Raw genomic sequence first — 21,845 nt, forward strand, 5'->3', positions numbered from 1 at the left:
ATCTGTTCACTATCTGCTCACTAACTGCTCACTATCTGCTCACTATCTGTTCACTAACTGCTCACTATCTGTTCACTAACTGCTCACTATCTGCTCACTATCTGCTCACTATCTGTTCACTAACTGCTCACTATCTGCTCACTATCTGTTCACTAACTGCTCACTATCTGTTCACTAACTGCTCACTATCTGCTCACTATCTGTTCACTAACTGCTCACTATCTGTTCACTATCTGCTCACTAACTGCTCACTATCTGCTCACTATCTGCTCACTATCTGTTCACTAACTGCTCACTATCTGTTCACTAACTGCTCACTATCTGCTCACTATCTGCTCACTATCTGCTCACTATCTGCTCACTAACTGCTCACTATCTGTTCACTATCTGCTCACTAACTGCTCACTATCTGCTCACTATCTGCTCACTAACTGCTAACTAACTGCTCACTATCTGCTCACTAACTGCTCACTATCTGCTCACTATCTGTTCACTAACTGCTCACTATCTGTTCACTATCTGCTCACCATCTGCTCACTATCTGCTCACTAACTGCTCACTATCTGTTCACTATCTGCTCACTAACTGCTCACTATCTGCTCACTATCTGCTCACTAACTGCTAACTAACTGCTCACTATCTGCTCACTAACTGCTCACTAATTGTTCACTATCTGCTCACTAACTGCTCACTATCTGCTCACTAACTGCTCACTATCTGCTCACTAACTGCTCACTATCTGTTCACTATCTGCTCACTAACTGTTAACTATCTGCTTACTAACTGCTCACTATCTGCTCACTATCTGCTCACTAACTGCTCACTATCTGCTCACTAACTGCTCACTATCTGCTCACTATCTGCTCACTAACTGCTCACTATCTGCTCACTAACTGCTCACTATCTGCTCACTATCTGCTCACTAACTGCTCACTATCTGCTCACTATCTGCTCACTATCTGCTCACTATCTGCTCACTATCTGTTCACTATCTGCTCACTATCTGCTCACTATCTGCTCACTAACTGCTCACTATCTGCTCACTAACTGCTCACTATCTGCTCACTATCTGCTCACTAACTGCTCACTATCTGCTCACTATCTGCTCACTATCTGCTCACTATCTGCTCACTAACTGCTCACTATCTGCTCACTATCTGCTCACTATCTGTTCACTATCTGCTCACTAACTGCTCACTAACTGCTCACTATCTGCTCACTAACTGCTCACTATCTGCTCACTAACTGCTCACTATCTGCTCACTAACTGCTCACTAACTGCTCACTATCTGTTCACTATCTGCTCACTAACTGCTCACTAACTGCTCACTATCTGTTCACTAACTGCTCACTATCTGCTCACTAACTGCTCCACTCTCTGCTCACTAACTGCTCACTATCTGCTCACTAACTGCTCACTAAGTGCTCCACTCTCTGCTCACTATCTGCTCACTAACTGCTCACTATCTGCTCACTAACTGCTCACTAACTGCTCACTATCTGTTCACTAACTGCTCACTAACTGCTCACTATCTGCTCACTATCTGCTCACTATCTGCTCACTAACTGCTCACTATCTGTTCACTATCTGCTCACTATCTGCTCACTAACTGCTCACTATCTGCTCACTAACTGCTCACTAACTGCTCACTATCTGCTCACTAACTGCTCACTATCTGCTCACTAACTGCTCACTATCTGCTCACTAACTGCTCACTAACTGCTCACTATCTGTTCACTATCTGCTCACTATCTGCTCACTAACTGCTCACTATCTGCTCACTAACTGCTCACTAACTGCTCACTATCTGTTCACTATCTGCTCACTAACTGCTCACTATCTGCTCACTAACTGCTCACTATCTGCTCACTAACTGCTCACTATCTGCTCACTAACTGCTCACTATCTGTTCACTAACTGCTCACTATCTGCTCACTAACTGCTCCACTCTCTGCTCACTAACTGCTCACTATCTGCTCACTATCTGCTAACTAACTGCTCACTATCTGCTCACTAACTGCTCACTATCTGCTCACTATCTGCTCACTATCTGCTCACTAACTGCTCCACTATCTGCTCACTAACTGCTCACTATCTGCTCACTATCTGCTCACTAACTGCTCACTATCTGCTCACTATCTGCTCACTAACTGCTCACTATCTGCTCACTAACTGCTCACTATCTGCTCACTAACTGCTCACTATCTGTTCACTATCTGCTCACTATCTGCTCACTAACTGCTCACTATCTGCTCACTATCTGCTCACTATCTGCTCACTATCTGCTCACTAACTGCTCACTAACTGCTCACTATCTGCTCACTATCTGCTCACTATCTGCTCACTAACTGCTCACTAACTGTTCACTATCTGCTCACTATCTGCTCACTATCTGCTCACTAACTGCTCACTAACTGCTCACTATCTGCTCAATAACTGCTCACTATCTGCTCACTAACTGCTCACTATCTGTTCACTATCTGCTCACTATCTGCTCACTAACTGCTCCACTATCTGCTCACTATCTGCTCACTAACTGCTCACTATCTGCTCACTAACTGCTCACTATCTGTTCACTATCTGCTCACTAACTGCTCCACTATCTGCTCACTAACTGCTCACTATCTGCTCACTATCTGCTCACTAACTTCTCACTATCTGCTCACTAACTGCTCACTAACTGCTCACTATCTGCTCACTAACTGCTCACTAACTGCTCACTAACTGCTCACTATCTGCTCACTATCTGCTCACTATCTGCTCACTAACTGCTCACTATCTGCTCACTATCTGCTCACTAACTGCTCACTATCTGCTCACTAACTGCTCACTATCTGTTCACTATCTGCTCACTATCTGCTCACTAACTGCTCACTATCTGCTCACTATCTGCTCACTAACTGCTCACTATCTGCTCACTATCTGCTCACTATCTGCTCACTATCTGCTCACTAACTGCTCACTAACTGCTCACTATCTGTTCACTATCTGCTCACTATCTGCTCACTATCTGCTCACTAACTGCTCACTATCTGCTCACTAACTGCTCACTATCTGTTCACTATCTGCTCACTATCTGCTCACTATCTGCTCACTAACTGCTCACTATCTGCTCACTATCTGTTCACTATCTGCTCACTAACTGCTCACTATCTGCTCACTAACTGCTCACTATCTGTTCACTATCTGCTCACTAACTGCTCCACTATCTGCTCACTATCTGCTCACTATCTGCTCACTAACTGCTCCACTATCTGCTCACTAACTGCTCACTATCTGCTCACTATCTGCTCACTAACTTCTCACTATCTGCTCACTAACTGCTCACTATCTGCTCACTATCTGCTCACTATCTGTTCACTATCTGCTCACTAACTTCTCACTATCTGCTCACTATCTGCTCACTATCTGCTCACTATCTGCTCACTATCTGCTCACTAACTGCTCACTATCTGCTCACTATCTGCTCACTATCTGTTCACTATCTGCTCACTAACTTCTCACTATCTGCTCACTATCTGCTCACTATCTGCTCACTATCTGTTCACTATCTGCTCACTAACTTCTCACTATCTGCTCACTATCTGCTCACTATCTGCTCACTATCTGCTCACTATCTGCTCACTATCTGCTCACTAACTTCTCACTAACTGCTCACTATCTGCTCACTATCTGCTCACTAACTGTTCACTATCTGCTCACTAACTTCTCACTATCTGCTCACTAACTGCTCACTAACTGCTCACTATCTGTTCACTATCTGCTCACTAACTGCTCCACTATCTGCTCACTAACTGCTCACTATCTGCTCACTATCTGCTCACTATCTGCTCACTATCTGCTCACTAACTGCTCACTAACTGCTCACTATCTGCTCACTAACTGCTCACTAACTGCTCACTAACTGCTCACTATCTGTTCACTATCTGCTCACTATCTGCTCACTAACTGCTCACTATCTGCTCACTATCTGCTCACTAACTGCTCACTATCTGCTCACTAACTGCTCACTATCTGCTCACTATCTGCTCACTATCTGCTCACTAACTGCTCACTATCTGCTCACTATCTGCTCACTAACTGCTCACTATCTGCTCACTATCTGCTCACTATCTGCTCACTAACTGCTCACTAACTGCTCACTATCTGTTCACTATCTGCTCACTATCTGCTCACTATCTGCTCACTAACTGCTCACTATCTGCTCACTAACTGCTCACTATCTGCTCACTAACTGCTCACTATCTGTTCACTATCTGCTCACTATCTGCTCACTATCTGCTCACTAACTGCTCACTATCTGCTCACTATCTGCTCACTATCTGTTCACTATCTGCTCACTATCTGCTCACTATCTGCTCACTAACTGCTCCACTATCTGCTCACTATCTGCTCACTATCTGCTCACTAACTGCTCACTATCTGCTCACTAACTGCTCACTATCTGCTCACTATCTGCTCACTAACTGCTCCACTATCTGCTCACTATCTGCTCACTATCTGCTCACTAACTGCTCCACTATCTGCTCACTAACTGCTCACTATCTGCTCACTATCTGCTCACTAACTGCTCACTATCTGCTCACTAACTGCTCACTATCTGCTCACTATCTGCTCACTATCTGCTCACTATCTGCTCACTATCTGCTCACTATCTGCTCACTATCTGCTCACTATCTGCTCACTATCTGCTCACTATCTGCTCACTATCTGCTCACTAACTGCTCACTATCTGCTCACTATCTGCTCACTATCTGCTCACTATCTGCTCACTAACTTCTCACTATCTGCTCACTATCTGCTCACTATCTGCTCACTATCTGTTCACTATCTGCTCACTAACTTCTCACTATCTGCTCACTATCTGCTCACTATCTGCTCACTATCTGCTCACTAACTTCTCACTATCTGCTCACTAACTGCTCACTATCTGCTCACTATCTGCTCACTAACTGCTCACTATCTGCTCACTAACTGCTCACTATCTGCTCACTAACTGCTCACTAACTGCTCACTATCTGCTCACTATCTGCTCACTATCTGCTCACTAACTGCTCACTATCTGCTCACTATCTGCTCACTAACTGCTCACTATCTGCTCACTATCTGCTCACTAACTGCTCCACTATCTGCTCACTATTTGCTCACTATCTGCTCACTAACTTCTCACTATCTGCTCACTATCTGCTCACTATCTGCTCACTAACTGCTCACTATCTGCTCACTATCTGCTCACTATCTGCTCACTAACTGCTCACTATCTGCTCACTATCTGCTCACTATCTGCTCACTAACTTCTCACTATCTGCTCACTATCTGCTCACTATCTGCTCACTAACTGCTCACTATCTGCTCACTATCTGCTCACTATCTGCTCACTATCTGCTCACTAACTGCTCACTATCTGCTCACTAACTGCTCACTATCTGTTCACTATCTGCTCACTAACTGCTCACTATCTGCTCACTAACTGCTCACTATTTGTTCACTATCTGCTCACTAACTAGTCCCAGCAGTTGTCAAATCAAACGGGAGGCTCAGCAGCTTCATTATTGTTTTCTTCTTCATCATCTCCATCATGATTGTCTTTGTCTTCCTCCTCTTCATTATCATCATTGAAACGGTCACTGCCCTTAAGTAAACAGATATCAGATCCAGAGTCACGTGTATGACATCACTTCCTGCTTATACTTTGCAATAAAAGCATCGTATTGTAAATTCAGCGGTGCACCTTTACCGTGACTGTGTCACGAGTCACTAACGTCACGTCAAAACTTTATTTGAACACTTTCTGCCTTTTCACTGGGAACCAGAAGAACCTATAGATTCATTTAACATCAAGACAAGACAAAGTTTTTCCTGTGTAGAGAATAACGAGGCCGCCACCTGTGGATGTATGAAGAGACCTGGATACAGCGTTGGTGGCAGGATCCCTTTTGTTCCTATGAAAGTTTATCAGCAGCTCATGAAGCAAAAAAACATTACGTGGGTGGTCGGCGCTGGCTCTGCGTCATCAGGCGCATAGAGCAGGAGTGTCAGAGTGGCGGCTGAGTGGCTGACTTCCAGTTTAGCACTTTGCATCAGGAATGGGGCTAAAATACTTCAATGGTGGGGCGTTGGTAGCATAGTGGATAGTGCTGGCGCCCCATGTACAGAGGCAGTGCCTCACTGCAGCAGCCACGGGTTCGATTCTGGCCTGCGGCCCTTTGCTGTGTGTCACTCCCCACTCGCTCTCTCCCCATTTCACATACTGTCCTGTCCATTAAAGGCAAAAAGCCCATAAAAATAATTTAAAAAAAAACAAAAAAAAAAAAAAACAATACTTCAATGGTGTGTTTCTTTCCCAGTGTAAGTCAATGGGAAGGTATTTTTTTGGCCCAGTGGCATCACGTGATGAACCCCCGGAAATTGCAGAACTGTTTTTTGGCCACCACAGAAATTGGCGTCAAAGCCTAGCACACTTCCTGAGGCCTGCCGCCACCTCCTGTTGTAACCCTCGACAAAACTCTGCCGGGTGTCTTCATGGAAAACACTGTTTTCTTACAAGCTTTTGCACTTGGTGGATTTTTGTCATTTGTACCTTTGGTTGCATCATCACACTGATGTGGTGGCGCTGTGTCATCATCAGCACAGTGCAGCAAAGTGCTGAAGTGGAGGAAAGGAGCCGTCCACTAGTATTTGGCTGGGTGGCGACCAAACGAAGATCAGGCGCCTGAACATAAAGGTCTGACTGACTGAGTGAGGGATGAAATGAAAAATGCACCAAAGCCGTTTTACTCGTAACATCTTTGCCACCACATCAAAAGAAAAAAGAAATCATATGTCAACAGAATATTCCGCTATCAGTTGTTTGTGAACGCTGCTCTGTGCGTCTGCACGTGTGCCAGAACGCCGTCTCGTACGCCGGCTGCGACCACAGTGTGTCTGTTTACACTGGTGAAATGTGAGGAATTTTTTAATCCACTGTTTTCACTACAAAAGTTCAAACACCTGTAAAACATGACCAGATGTCAGCACTGGAGTATTTTTACCACGTAACCTGGGGTTATCACACTGTGCTTGTCTGTGCTAATGAAAAAAAAATGGTGGCTAATTCGGCTCCTCGTAAAAAAACTTATCAGAGAAAAAGGTGAGCTCACAGCAGCGTGTGCTGGGCCAGCGGCCCGTCTCCAACATGCCAAACATCCGAGAAGAAACTCTGGTTTGTAACATGAAACGTCTTTTTCCAGATTTCTTCCTGGTGTCAATCAGCTGGTGTGTTTGTTTCTGAGAGGAAGAGACCTGTGTGAATAATTCAGCTCCGCAACAATCAGCACTGGAGGAATTCTGAACATGAGAAGTTTCAGCTGGTTGTAACCTGCAGTCCTCCCTGATAGACGCTGATAAATCCTGCTAAATCTGACACAGGGGACCTTTGAGGGTCGTCGTGACTTGTAACAATAATAATAATTATGTAATACTACGAAACCGTTATAATTTCTGAGACTGTTATCGTACCAGGAAAATCTTAAACTGCCGCCACCCTCCACAGGACCTAAGTCATGTGATGTACTTACTTGAAACCAACCCATGAAGTTTTTCGAACCCATCCTGCAGTTTTGGCACCAAAACCTCATCAACACACCCTCATTGAAGAGTTCTTTTGTTATCCTACGAATTAGCGCCCCACGAATGACGTCACGTCCCCAACATACAGTTATGTAAGTAAGGTAGCGGTACAGAGGTTAGGGTTAGGAACAGAAACATAAGAGCTGTGAGGTCGGACCTTAAAATGACTCAAAGTTCACACAGATCCAAACATGCGTCTCCTGGTCCAGAGGAGAGTCTGTGACCCACCCACCGCCTGTCCCGCCTCCTTACAGGGACCGCTTCCTTGTTTACTGCCGTCATCGCCGCCTTCCAAAATATGCACGAATTACCAGCTCATTGTTAGAGCCATTTCTAGCAAGACTTAGTTTCCTATTATTTTTTGAGTCCGTTTAATGCACCACCTGACCTGACATCTCGGGAACTGTTAATTAAAGGCAGATGTGCTGAAGTGAGCGTGGAGGACGCTGCAGGGTTACAGTCTTTAAGCACTGTGTGTTTGGTTAATCTTTGTTTGATCATTTCATTGATTTGAACTTTGTGTTTTTTAAAGGCAGGTTTATTTGGGGATTTTTAATTTTAGTTTAAAACGACAGTCAAGACAATGACTTTACAGCGTCATCCTGCAAATCAGTCAACTTTTAAACCACCCAAAGCACCAGGATCATCAAGCAGTGAGTGCAGTCAAACTAAAGGCAGCTAGTTTATCATATCTCCTGTTATGGCGTCTGTGGGCGGCCATTTTTGAACTCACATGGAAGCTGCAATACTCATGATTACGTAGGGTATGTATGACTTTGGGAGCATAACTTTTCATAGGAAAATAGTTTATGAAAACGGCCTGACCCGATGAAACTGCTGCAGATGCTAAAGGGCTTCTTAGACAATGATAACAGGACTCTGAATCTACTAGTTGGTGTAACAGGAGCTTTCTAACCCAAATCTATGATGCTGATAACCACTAATAACGCCCATTTAATGGAGTGAGAACATTTTAAATGGGCGACTTAGAGCCACTTCTCATACACTTTGCATACCAGCGGGTAGATTAGTGCTCCAGTCCTGCATCTTATCACATCAGCACAGTAAACCTGTGTTTTAACTTCAATATCAAACTATAATTCTCAGATAAATGTAGTGCAGAAAAAAGTACAATATTTCCCTCTGAGGTGGAGTGAAAGTAGAAAGCAACAGAAAAATGAAACACTAAAGTAAAGTACCTGAAATTGTGTTGGAGGATTTGAGGAGGGGAAGGACCTCCACCACAGATCTCTGATCAGTGATTCACACGTCTGGGTCCAGATGTGTCTGTGTTTGATAAATCATCATGGAACATTTCACCTCCGACAGTTTGTCAGAAAGTGACGTAGAAACAACCTGAAACATCCATCAGCATATGAACACGTCGGCGTGCTCCACGGCTCAGAGCAGCTGTTACTGACCAACAAGTGTAACAGGTTGTGTGGCTCTGATGTGAGTCAGTGCACCTGTGGGTATTTATAGTTCCTCATGTGTTAACTGTCATCAGCTGCTCAGTCATCATCACTGAGTGTCAGAAAGATGATTAATAATCCACATCAGGCTGAAAATTAACGAAAGATTTACGTGTGAGTTCAAGAATTTAGAATGCAGCACTCGGACGTCGTTCATTTAAATAAAGTTTGCACCAAATACACTTTAACTGATTGAACTACTTTTGTCCGATCACATACTTTTACTCAAGTAAGATTTTGATTGTTTGACTTTTACTAGTAAGGAGTATTTTAACAGTGTAATTTCAGTACTTTTACTGCAGTAGAGGATCTACATTCCTCTTCCAGTGCTGCAGATTTACATCAAGCCCTTCTTTCAGTTCTCAGTGACTGAAAAACATCAATAATGAACCTGTGAATTAAAGTTTTAGAAGCTCAGCAGATACGAGCTGGTTTCATTTCTGCCTGCAGACACAGAGAAATCTGGCACCTTGTAATGAGAGGGAAATATCTGATTATGCTAAGCTAACTAACGTTATGAACTCAGTCAGATGTTGTTAAGACAACCTTTGATAATGTGAAGTACATTAGTGAAACTTGACTTTAAATCTTCTTCATTAAACAGAATAAATCAACCTTCAGGTCGGGCTGGAACTTCCCTGCATGCTAACAGCTAATGCTAACCACCTGCCCTCAGACTGGAGGTGTAATGCTCATGGTTCATGGCGAGGAAAAATGTTTGCATTGTACGTTTCAGCAAACCATAGATACGTTACATTTATACATTTCATGTGTAGCGGACATGTTGAAACTCCACATGTGTATGTTTCAGTTTTCAGTGTTGTGTTTCAACAAGACTATGTTTAATGTGTGGTTAGAGATCATGTGTTGGCTTAAAATGCTGAGTTTGGTGGCCACAAACATGTCCCGACCTGTCGTTAAAAACAAAACACAGACACTGCTGGAAAAATCTCGCACCCTTGTGAAAAAATACCTGGTTTTATTGCAACAAACAAGAAAATTATTGTTATTTAAAATCTGTACAGAGTGGTGCAGGGATGATTTTGTAGGCCAGTACAGAAGTTAGCATCGCTGTGGTACCCTCGTCAAAAAGCCGATTCCTTTTTTCGTTTTGTTCGGTGAGTCAGTATTCACTAATGTACACCACTTTTATGATTAATTAAATGATTTAATTCAATCACCAGAAGTAAAAAGTTAACGTTAGGCTATGAACAAACTACACCACGGTGACTTAACGCGCCACCACGACGAGGGTGTAAAGGGTTTAGCAGCTGTCTTTTTTAAGACACATAAAAGCTTCTAAATTCACAGTGACGAATTTACTGACGACTTTTATGTTGTAGAACAAAACGTCACCTTGTGTTAATCACATACCTTAATTCAGACATCGAACCAAAAACACACTGAGACAAGGGAACAGGAAGTGCTAGCATGCTAACATGCTAACTCATTTGAGGGTTTTGGGACTCATTCCTGCAGCACTTTATCTAAACAGAGTCATCAAGTTTCAGGTCGACCTGAAACAACATCCTCATGCTAACAGCTAATGCTAATGCTAACCACCAACCCTCAGACTGGAGGTTTAACAATCGTGGTGTCACCTGATTGGTCCTGAAACACACCTGGCAGCTTTTTGTCCTGAGCTTGTCTCCTCAGGGAAGGCAGCAGGAATGTGGTTCAGCCTGAAGTCAAATCAGACGAAACACTTTATTTCACACGTGTGGAACTTCCTCTTAACTTTCACGGAGGTTTCATGAGAAGAACTTTTGCTCCTTGTTTGTTGTGTTCGTGCCTGTAGACAAATTTATTTACCATTAAAATACAGTTAATTACTAGAAGTGTGTCAGTGAAAATTATTTGTAGTTACTGTTTAAATGCAGAGTTGTATCAGGAAAAAATATTAAAAAATTACACAAATATTGGGTGTTTATATTCTGGTTCTTAGGCTTAGGCTTGTCGTCTTCACTTATCTTGCCAGCAAGCTTTTCATCCTCCACAGTCGACTTCATGTTGAAAGCGTACGACTCCAGGCCGTTCTTAGCAGACACCTTGTCACGCTGGACATCGTCTTCAGCCTTGTACTTCTCAGCTTCCTGGTTCTGGTTTAAGGTGGTCTGGCAGGGTTTGTCTCAGGAAATGATTTGCCTGACAGAGACATTAAATATCTGCAGTTTGCTGCATGAAAGACACCCTCAGGTTTCATCTCCTGAATGTTTCATGTTTTTAAAAATAAAATTAAGGGGAAAAAGAGTCGACATTCTGTTGTTCAGGTCACTGGTTCCCAATCCGAGGGCTGAGGCCACGCACAGGGCCGGGACACATTACTGCAGCAGGAAACATAAATTAATTAAAACATCTGTTTCACAAAATCCTGATTGTTTTTTAGACTTCTAATAATGTGTTTGTTGTTTTCAAAACCCACGAGGCCTCAGAGAGATTTAGACGACTAAAGAGATGTCCTCAAACGTCTCATTGTGTCTAAAACACAGAGATGTTCAGTTTACGGTGACATAAAACAGAGCCTCGGAGATGTTTAACAAGCTGCAGGCAGCATTTCTAAATGTAAAGTGACTTTAATGACGAATTCATCACCAGGGTTTCCAATGAATTCCCAGTCAGTCTATAAATTGATGATGAATCATTTAAGATGTTTTCTTTTTGATTTTCTTTGTGGGAACATTCCCACAATTACAGGGAGCTGCCAGTGTGTGTGTGTGTGTGTGTGTGTGTGTGTGTGTGTGTGTGTGGGGTTGGGCAGGGTTTACTGTTTCCTGTCTGCAACTCTGTGACTTCCTGTCTTAAGACGCCCAGTTTCCATCTGAGCAACAAAACAACACCCCTGACCACCACTGCTGCTGCTCCTCTTTATATCTGACCTCAACCTCAGTCACCACGAGAAATGTTAGCACCGTATGTTTCTGCAAACCATGGATACGTTACATTTGTGCGTGTCATATGCAGCGGACATGTTGAAACTTTACATTTCACTTTTCAATTTTATGTTGTGACAGTGCTGTGGTTAACATGTGGTTGGGTTTAGGCACAAAACCACTCGGGTAGGGTTAGGGTTAGGAACAGGTCATGTTTTGGCTTAAAATTAAATAGTTTGGTCGCCAAAAACACGGCTGGAAATGTCCCGACCTCTCGCTAAAACATACCTGGTTTAGTCGCTGTCACTGTTCTGCTGCTCTCTGGTGACTGGCAGCCGTCTCACCGATGTGTCACATCTTCTCAAACTCTTGATGAGAAGATGGCAGGTCCAGTAATGTGACTGGTTTCAGATGCTGGGTCCAGTAATGTTACTGGTTTCAGATGTTGGGTCCAGTAATGTGACTGGTTTCAGATGTCGGGTCCAGTAATGTGACTGGTTTCAGATGCTGGGTCCAGTAATGTTACTGGTTTCAGATGTTGGGTCCAATAATGTGACTGGTTTCAGATGTTGGGTCCAATAATGTGACTGGTTTCAGATGTTGGGTCCAATACTGTGACTGGTTTCAGATGCTGTGTCCAGTAATGTGACTGGTTTCAGATGTTGGGTCCAATACTGTGACTGGTTTCAGATGCTGTGTCCAGTACTGTGACTGGTTTCAGATGCTGGGTCCAGTAATGTTACTGGTTTCAGATGTCGGGTCCAGTACTGTGACTGGTTTCAGATGTCGGGTCCAGTAATGTTACTGGTTTCAGATGTCGGGTCCAGTAATGTTACTGGTTTCAGATGCTGGGTCCAGTACTGTGACTGGTTTCAGATGCTGTGTCCAGTAATGTTACTGGTTTCAGATGTCGGGTCCAGTAATGTTACTGGTTTCAGATGTCGGGTCCAGTACTGTGACTGGTTTCAGATGCTGGGTCCAGTAATGTGACTGGTTTCAGATGCTGTGTCCAGTAATGTTACTGGTTTCAGATGTCGGGTCCAGTAATGTTACTGGTTTCAGATGTCGGGTCCAGTACTGTGACTGGTTTCAGATGTCGGGTCCAGTACTGTGACTGGTTTCAGATGTCGGGTCCAGTAATGTTACTGGTTTCAGATGCTGGGTCCAGTACTGTGACTGGTTTCAGATGTCGGGTCCAGTACTGTGACTGGTTTCAGATGCTGGGTCCAGTACTGTGACTGGTTTCAGATGTTGGGTCCAGTACTGGGTGTAGTCCTCTACTGGTTTAATGAACGAGGGCTGAGCTCTGAGGATGGTGGTCCAGTACTGTGACTGGTTTCAGATGTCGGGTCCAGTAATGTTACTGGTTTCAGATGTCGGGAACAGTAGTGACTGGTATGGCGAAAGGTTGCTATGGTGACGACCTGCAGGTGCTGAGGTCATCAACAAACTGGTCCCCTCTGTGTGAATGAGGGAGCTCCAGATCTGGAATAAACAATATGTTTACATGTTTTCTTTGTTGTCAACAGTAATCCAGTGATTGCTGTAGGTTTCCATGGTTACAGGTCCACTAGTAGCGACAGATTCATCCAGATGTAAACAAACAGGACAAATGCTAAAAAACAAACAAACTTGGAGGTGTCTGGTTTTAGGTTGAATATTCAAACAGAACTTAGGGACTGTCTCTAAAGAGCATTTTTACTTTATTCCAGCTTTATTTCACCGTCTCGTCGCCAACAACCTTTCTGTTGTTGTCGTCAGTTCAAACCAACTTTATTCATTGTGTGCACGCAGGAGGAAAGCTGCAGTCTGGCTCGTAGTTACTGATTGATTAATAGATTTAGATGTTTAGTTTCCCTGTGGCTCTGCTGAATCACACAGATGTGATTGATCTGAACGTTCACACACAGTTTCCTGTTTGTCTCGTGTGTTTGCTGCAAAAGAAAAGCGTGGGTTGATGTCGTAAACGTTCAGCAGCTGCTGCAGTTTGATGTGAGCTGACACGTTGTTTCTCTGCACGCGCTCAGTGACGCAGCCAACTGTTTGGGATTTTTTTTGTTCCAGATGTTTTCAGTGACGTCGTCACTCCAAACTCTCTGAGTCTCTGACGCCTATTATACGTATGATTTATTTGAATGCTCCCTGTGGAGGCTTCTGACAGCCAGCGGTTATCTTTAGAAAAAACACCTTTCATTTTCGATCAGTTTTGGTACCAGGTGTTTTTGGGAGTGTGTGTATAGTGAACAGGTATGGTGCTAACAGCTTCCCCCTGCTCCCAGTCTTTGTGCTAAGATAGGCTAACAGTTTCCCCCTGCTCCCAGTCTTTGTGCTAAGCTAGGCTAACAGTTTCCCCCTGCTCCCAGTCTTTGTGCTAAGATAGGCTAACAGCTTCCCCCTGCTCCCTGTCTTTGCGCTAAGCTAGGCTAACAGCTTCCCCCTGCTCCCAGTCTTTGTGCTAAGATAGGCTAACAGTTTCCCCCTGCTCCCAGTCTTTGTGCTAAGCTAGGCTAACAGCTTCCCCCTAAGCTAAGCTAGCAGTTTCCCCCTGCTCCCTGTCTTTGTGCTAAGCTAGGCTAACAGTTTCCCCCTGCTTTCAGTCTTTGTGCTAAGCTAGGCTAACAGCTTCCCCCTGCTCCCAGTCTTTGTGCTAAGATAGGCTAACAGCTTCCCCCTGCTCCCAGTCTTTGTGCTAAGATAGGCTAACAGCTTCCCCCTGCTCTCAGTCTTTGTGCTTAGATAGGCTAACAGCTTCCCCCTGCTCCCAGTCTTTGTGCTTAGATAGGCTAACAGCTTCCCCCTGCTCCCAGTCTTTGTGCTAAGATAGGCTAACAGCTTCCCCCTGCTCCCAGTCTTTGTGCTAAGCTAGGCTAACAGCTTCCCCCTGCTCCCAGTCTTTGTGCTAAGATAGGCTAACAGCTTCCCCCTACGCTAAGCTAACAGTTTCCCCCTGCTCCCTGTCTTTGTGCTAAGATAGGCTAACAGCTTCCCCCTACGCTAAGCTAACAGTTTCCCCCTGCTCCCAGTCTTTGTGCTAAGATAGGCTAACAGCTTCCCCCTACGCTAAGCTAACAGCTTCCCCCTGCTCCCTGTCTTTGTGCTAAGCTAGGCTAACGGCATTGTGGTCTCACAGAGATGAATCTGACGTTCTTGTGTTGTTCTGGAGGAACAGAGATGATCTACTAAAACCTCTATGAGTGTTTCCTCAGCAGTGTTTGTGTGTGAGGTCAGTGTTTAGAGTACGGAGGCTGTGTAGGGACAAAAGAGCAGATTTCACAGCCAGAACAGAGAGACAGACAGACAGACAGACAGATGTTATATAAGCTGCAGTGAACTCCATTAGAGCTGAATGGAGATGATTCACACACATTATCTAATTACACACACACACACACACACACACACACACACACACACACAGAGTGACATCACCCTCTACAGAGAGATATAACACACACTCCTGTCTCCTAGCGACCTTGCTCGCCCACTCCCCCCTCTCTCCCCCTCGGTGTGCGTCATCAATTAAAGAGAACAGAGCCGAGTGAGAGACGCCGCCGGAGACAGAGACAGACAGAGACAGACAGACAGAGAGACAGGCAGGCAGACAGGTTTCAGTGAAGGTCCTGAGGAAGGAAACAGTTGGAAACCTTTCTTTCCTGCAGGACCTTCAGACAGCAGCAGCAGGACAGTGAGACTCTGCAGAGACAGACATGCTGCTGTTAAAGACATCACGTGTGAGGTGATGAGGTCTCTCAGTTCGTCCCAGAGGTGATGGACGGACTTCTCCCACACCAGGCTGGGAAAGTGTTGCAGCTGCTCTTGTGCACGTTGTCAAACAGGAAAGAGACAAACACAAACTGTTGACACGAAGCTAGAAGCAACACGTCCTGGGCTGCAGCCAGGATTTAGACAGGTTCGAAATAACGTCCTCAGCTTTTATTCAGACGAATCAGAACGTCTGAAAATCAGCGACAACACAGCGAGCTCATAAGGAATTGTTCTGGGAATTTCTAAATGCGGTTTCAAAGCCTGTCTCGTGCTGTGAGTGACACAGCTCTGCTGCAGAAACGCTCAACTTTGGTGGGAAAATACTGGAATCAGGATCAGCTTGAACGGTGAAATTTAACCCTTTAAAAACGGCCCTCCTGCGGGCGGCTGCAGGAGGTCGTCGCTCGCTTGATCCTGTTTAAATTGGTCTAAAATAAAAACCATAACAGCTGGAGCATTCATTCTTTAAACAGCAGGAAGCTGAGGCTTCTGTCTTCCCCGTCATCATGTCATGAGCTGAGATACATGTATGTATTAGTGAGGGCTGTCATTTCAAGTGATTAATCACAGAAATAATAACATAAAAAAATAAAAGCTGATGAATGGCGTCCCGTGGTGCCACAGTGTCTTTGTCACATGATGGAGGCAGATGAGATGACGCTGCTCGGCCCCGTGAATGGAACATTAACATTTAACAAACACGCAGATGGAGCTGTGGATAGGAGCACTGCTCTCTGCAGGCTCTGCATGAGGGAATTTTCATATCATCGGAGAACTTAAGTCTGAAACATCACCTCAACACAAAGGGTCTCATTCATGTAAAGTGAGTAAATCTGTGTGTAGATTTGCACATAAAAGCCTACGCTACTAAAAACCTACTCCGGATCCAGGAACGTCGTGGGAAACTCAGATTTGATCGTAAACATGTGTGTATGATCATGAATGCCAATCCATCGTAAAGTGACAGCGCGCTCCCGGTAATCAGCAATTAGCATAAATCCCCGCCCATGAATAGCCAATGACCACCATATAAGGAGGTGTAGGTGCATCCAGTTGACCTGTCAGTCATGGCGCAAAGAAAGAAAGAGAGAGAAAGAAAAAAGAATTTTTCCAAAGCTGAGATCGAAATAATTTTGGGTGAAGTGGACTTAAGAAAAAACATTTTCTTTTCTTCAGTTAGTAGTGGTGTGACAGGGACAGGCAAAGAGAAGGCCTGGAGGGAGGTAACAGATGCTGTTAATGTTGTCTCCGTAGTACAAAGAACCATGTCAGAGGTGAAGCGTAAATGGTTTGATATGAAACTGGAGGCAAAGAAACGCATAAACACACACAAAAAATACACAGGTCACCAAACAAACAGAAGATTCGTTTGTGGGTTTTGAATGAAGTGGGAACGGGAAACCAGAGGTGTTTTGTGCGTAATGGATAAACTCTAAATCAGTGATGGCTGTCGGAATGTAGAGCTATTTAACATTTATTTTAACAAGTGATACGGATAACATATAGCCTACAGCAGTTTGTATGCATCGTCTTCAAATTACTTGAATCTTAATAGCCTAAAGCTCTGTTTAATACAACGTAAATTAAACATTCTTCAAATCAGATTTATTCATTCAAATGATTAAAAAAAACAAAACGTGTAAATAATTCTTTCAGCTGGCGCGTGCTCCTTCGTGGCTCCACCACCTGCTGCTCCTGCTGCTCCTGCTGAACCCAGGCACCGAGGCCGAAGAGGCTGTGATCCGGCTGTCCTTACGGATATTTTTATCATCATCATTCAACATGTAGAAAGAACGTGTAATCTACTGAGTCGATTTACATAGATAATTCACAATCATGAACCTAATCTGGATCTTAAACCTGCTAATTGCCAACTAATTTAACTAAATGTGTTCTATTTTTAATATTTTGTCATGTTTAGATTATGTGTTTCAAAGGCATTGTGTATTGTGTACATAACAGAGAGCAGTACGAATTAAAATTGTAATTTCCAATCGTGAAAAGCAATATTTATGTGCTTTACTAAATTTACACAAGCACTACGAGTGGTCAGGAGCAGGAGTAGATTTTGTTAGTAGCTACGAAAAGATCGGAGCTACTAAAATATTGATGAATGCGGACATGCACGTAAATTTCCGTCTGCGAACAGTTTACACACAAATTCCTTCTGCTCACGTTTCATGAATGAGACCCAAAGACTTTAGCAGTGAACCCAGAGGTCAGAGCTAGCACAGCCTCTGATGCTAACGCTAGCAGCCAGCCTCGACGAGTCACACTGGACCAGGTGTTCAGACCGAGTCAGTCCGGCAGCTTTACTACGACACATCTGACAACATTCACTTGAACTGAAATTGTTTCAATACTTTCACAGCAAAAGTTGATGCATACAGTTAATTCAGATTAATTAATCACAGAGCATTAATTATTTCTGCAGCAGAACGCTCAGGCTTCTGTCCATCGTGTCATCACTTTGTACATGTGGCACAAAAACACTCGCTGGCGCCGGAGGAATCGGTGTTGAATCAATGAGTTTTTCGCTCTGCACACATCCCAAAAACTAAATCTCATCTCTGTCTTTTTTTTATATGCCACAATTTAAATACTTTTATCAGTTTCTGTGGTTTATTGATCTGCATCATCTTTTAGCTCAGGTTGGACAGATTTAAGAGATATGACGCATTTGAAGATACTTCAAGAAGTGAGGATCATTTCTGTTGTTCAGAGGCTTGAAGTTCCCTTCACTGGAGCTACGAGGCAGAGACAGTGTCCACATACTTATGGCCGCATGTTGGAGGTCAAAAGGTCGCCAAAACCATCAGGACTGATCTGGATCACAGGAGCATAGGTGTCCTGCAGGAGGTCAGACATGTTGTTCTGGAGCAGAGCTGTGATGCTAACATGCATTAGCCCCTGCACCGCAGTGGTTGCCGTGGTAACTGAATGCAGCCAACAAGGCGTTGACGTGATGAAACGACGTGAACTCTGCAGCAGCTGTTTGAGTTTATAAAATGTGTTTGTGTGGCTGATCCTGGATCAGAGGGCGCAGTGCTGCACTGTTTGTGTTTCTGCACCACAATGACCGAGGGAGGAGGAGGAGGAGGAGGAGGGGGAGGAGGGAGGAGGAGGAGGAGGGGTCTCTCTCTCTCTCACACACACACACACACACACACACACACACACACACACACACACACACACACACACACAGAGGGGAGCTGAGTGTAAACAGAGGAAGTGAAGATTTATTTGATCACAGTTAAATATCTCCTCATGCTGAGTCTCCGCTCTTTAAACTCCACTTTCTTCTTCGTGTGTTTCTGCTGCAGCTCACAGCTGACCTCCAAAATATGACACAGGTCCTCTGTTGACAAATAAACCTTCACATAAATAAACAACTGCTGAAGGACAAAGGCTTATTCTGACAATGTGACCATCTGATTTTTATCTCACCAAACAAAAGCCTTTTTCACACACAGGTGGCGCTACAGAATCCCTTCCTGACGCCGCCTTTGCATTTTTATACAACAGCTACGGCATCTTGTCGCTCCGGTGTGTGATTTTAGACAGCATGATGATGGAAGCAAAAGAGGCGTGATGAGCGTGACATGTGAGAGCTCATTCAGGCTCAGCATTACATACGTGTACGCAGACAGACGGAGATTAACACTACATGACTGCTTTGTTTAATTTGCACAAGAACAGGAGTTTAAAAAGCACAACCACAGTTTAATGGAGGATATGAGCCTGCAGAATGGAGCGTTGACAGTAGTTGTGTGTTTCAACTCATGTTGTTGTGTATCTTTGGTCTGAACTGGACGTAATAACCCTGCAGGTCAACACAAAGTCCACAGCACATTGGAAACAAGTGAAACACATCAGGAGGAATAGAAACCATTTTAATGTGTCAGTGACATTTTAGTAACGCTGTGCTGTCGTGGTAGAAACATCACACAGAACTGAAAACACGACCTTCTCCTTAAACTGACGTCCACCGAGAAGATCGTGTTCCCAGTTTGTCTGTCAGCAGGATTACAGAAAACTACTGGCCTGATTTTTATGAAACTTAGTGGAGGGTGCAGCGTGGGTCGAGGAGGAAGTCGGAGTCCCCGGGTGAATACACCCAGAATTTTTCACTTCAGTCCACATTGTGAGAGGATATTTGGTCTTGCTGAAGGTTTGTACTGTCTACTAGATTCTGTGTGCTGCTGAGACAGAAAGGCGTTATGTGTCGTCTTACGCTGTTTCCTGTGATGGTTACCAGCCAATCAAAGTACTCGAACCACAGAGCAGAGCTGATGTATTATACAGTAGTTCTGGGTATCAAACTTCAGTACTTGACGGTACCGCCTGGCATGTCTGCAGCAGCGAGGATCAGTCTGCAGCGGAGTAAAGCTTTAATGTCCCAGAGGGCTGTTTCAGCTTACAAACAGCAGTCAATGAATAATAAATACAGAAAAGCTCAGAGATCAATACGAGCAACAGTGAAGTGTGCGCTTTAACTATCATCATTTTTACTCCTCATCCAGAGTGCAGCAACAAGAAGAAGCTAGAAACCACTTTACATCCACAGCTGCTAATAGACTGAACCACAGAATCACGAACTTCATTCACAACGCTGACGTTCAAAATCTAAATTAACACTTATTTTTTCTTTCTTCTTTTTTATACGGCTTTAAACCCAGTGTCTCTGCAGAGTTGCAGATAAAGATTAGGCTGCTAACTACTGTCATCAAACTCCAGTGGTGGCTGCGTGAACTGATCCTGATCCAAACATTTTCTAAAACTCCAGAGCACTGTGAGGGGGGCGGGGCTCAGCCCACTTGACATGCTGCTGTGTTGTGCTATGGCCTATTCAAGAGCTGGAATTTGTTATTTACGTGACAACGCCTGAACGCAACACAGGCTCCACTCCAATTGAGAGTGTGTACAGCGCTGTGCAGGGCTGCTGTGCCTAACAGCAGTCTTTAGGTGGTCATTTACACACTGTCCATAACAATAACTATGTCAGGTAACAAACTGCGTCGGGTTGGGTTCAGACGTAAAAATCAGAAAACTCGGTTACCTCAGGCGCGGTTATAATTGTCTCGGACTCGGGTCGTTGGGGCGGCGGGGGGATGCCCCTTCTATAATGGTAGGGGAAACACTGACGTCGGTATAACTACGCAAATTGACGTTTTTCCCTTTGACAACAATGCACTTGGTTGGGTTTAGCTTTACAATCTTACAGGAAGTGAACACCAGCCTCCCGTGTCAAAGTCAGTGGTCGTTGGACTCATCCACCACCCCTCCTGCCCACTCGACTCGGACTTTCGCTCCCTTAACTGACATTGTTGTCAGTGACCGGCCAGATATCATGCCAACATGAAAGGACAGATTTTTTTTGTCGGTGTCTGACGCCAGAACACACTGACCAAGCACCAATTTTCAACACCTCCGGGGTGAGACCAGCTGCCTAACTCTGCATAAGACGGTGCTCATACACAATGGTGCTTTAGGCTAAATGCTAACGTAACCATGCTCATAATGACAATGCTAAGATTCGCTAATAAGCAGTCAAGCAGACCAACCAAGTCCAGCTGAGGCCGATGTGAATGTCATTAGTTCTGCAGGTATTTGGTCGTAAAGCAAAGTATTGGAGCTGATGATGGCGCTGGATAGATAGATCTGTAGGATACATCTTCTGGGCACTACAGATATCCATACCATGTTGATGTATTTGACAGGTGATTGTTAACCTTCTCACTCATTACAATGTATTCGTTTGGGACTTTGAATATCGGCTGTAAATGTCATGGCAATCCATCCAGTGGTTGTAGTAGATATTTCACTGTGGACCACAAGTATCGACCTGCTGTTGGCACGAGAGGAAAGGTCAGAGGATCATTAAAGTCAGCAGGCTGTATCCTCTGGGGATAATGAATGTCTGCAAAACAATTGTAGTAATCCATCTCGTAGTTGTTGAGATATTTCTGGACCAAAGCTGTGAACAGGCGGACAGAACATCAGTGCAGTAGCAAAAGAAAAGGGTTGTTTATAAGTTCTGGTCCGACCATCAGCTATGCCCAGTTCTGTTCAGGGTCATGGAGGCTCTGCAGTCTGTCCAAGTTCACACTGGGTCAGAGGCAGGTC

General features: G+C 44.3%; 2 protein-coding genes across 2 annotated transcripts in view; one reads left to right on the top strand and one right to left on the bottom strand.

Moving 5' to 3' along the window:
• abcg1 (ATP-binding cassette, sub-family G (WHITE), member 1) overlaps window positions 1-21,845 on the bottom strand; it is a 391,642-nt gene that overhangs the window by 211,550 nt on the left and 158,247 nt on the right. The gene's annotated exons all lie outside the window — the stretch shown is intronic.
• Window positions 1-21,845, top strand: part of ece2b (endothelin converting enzyme 2b) — a 49,826-nt gene that overhangs the window by 4,872 nt on the left and 23,109 nt on the right. The gene's annotated exons all lie outside the window — the stretch shown is intronic.

This window comes from Epinephelus fuscoguttatus, linkage group LG5, assembly GCF_011397635.1.
Source record: "Epinephelus fuscoguttatus linkage group LG5, E.fuscoguttatus.final_Chr_v1".
Classification (NCBI taxonomy): Eukaryota; Metazoa; Chordata; class Actinopteri; order Perciformes; family Serranidae; genus Epinephelus; species Epinephelus fuscoguttatus.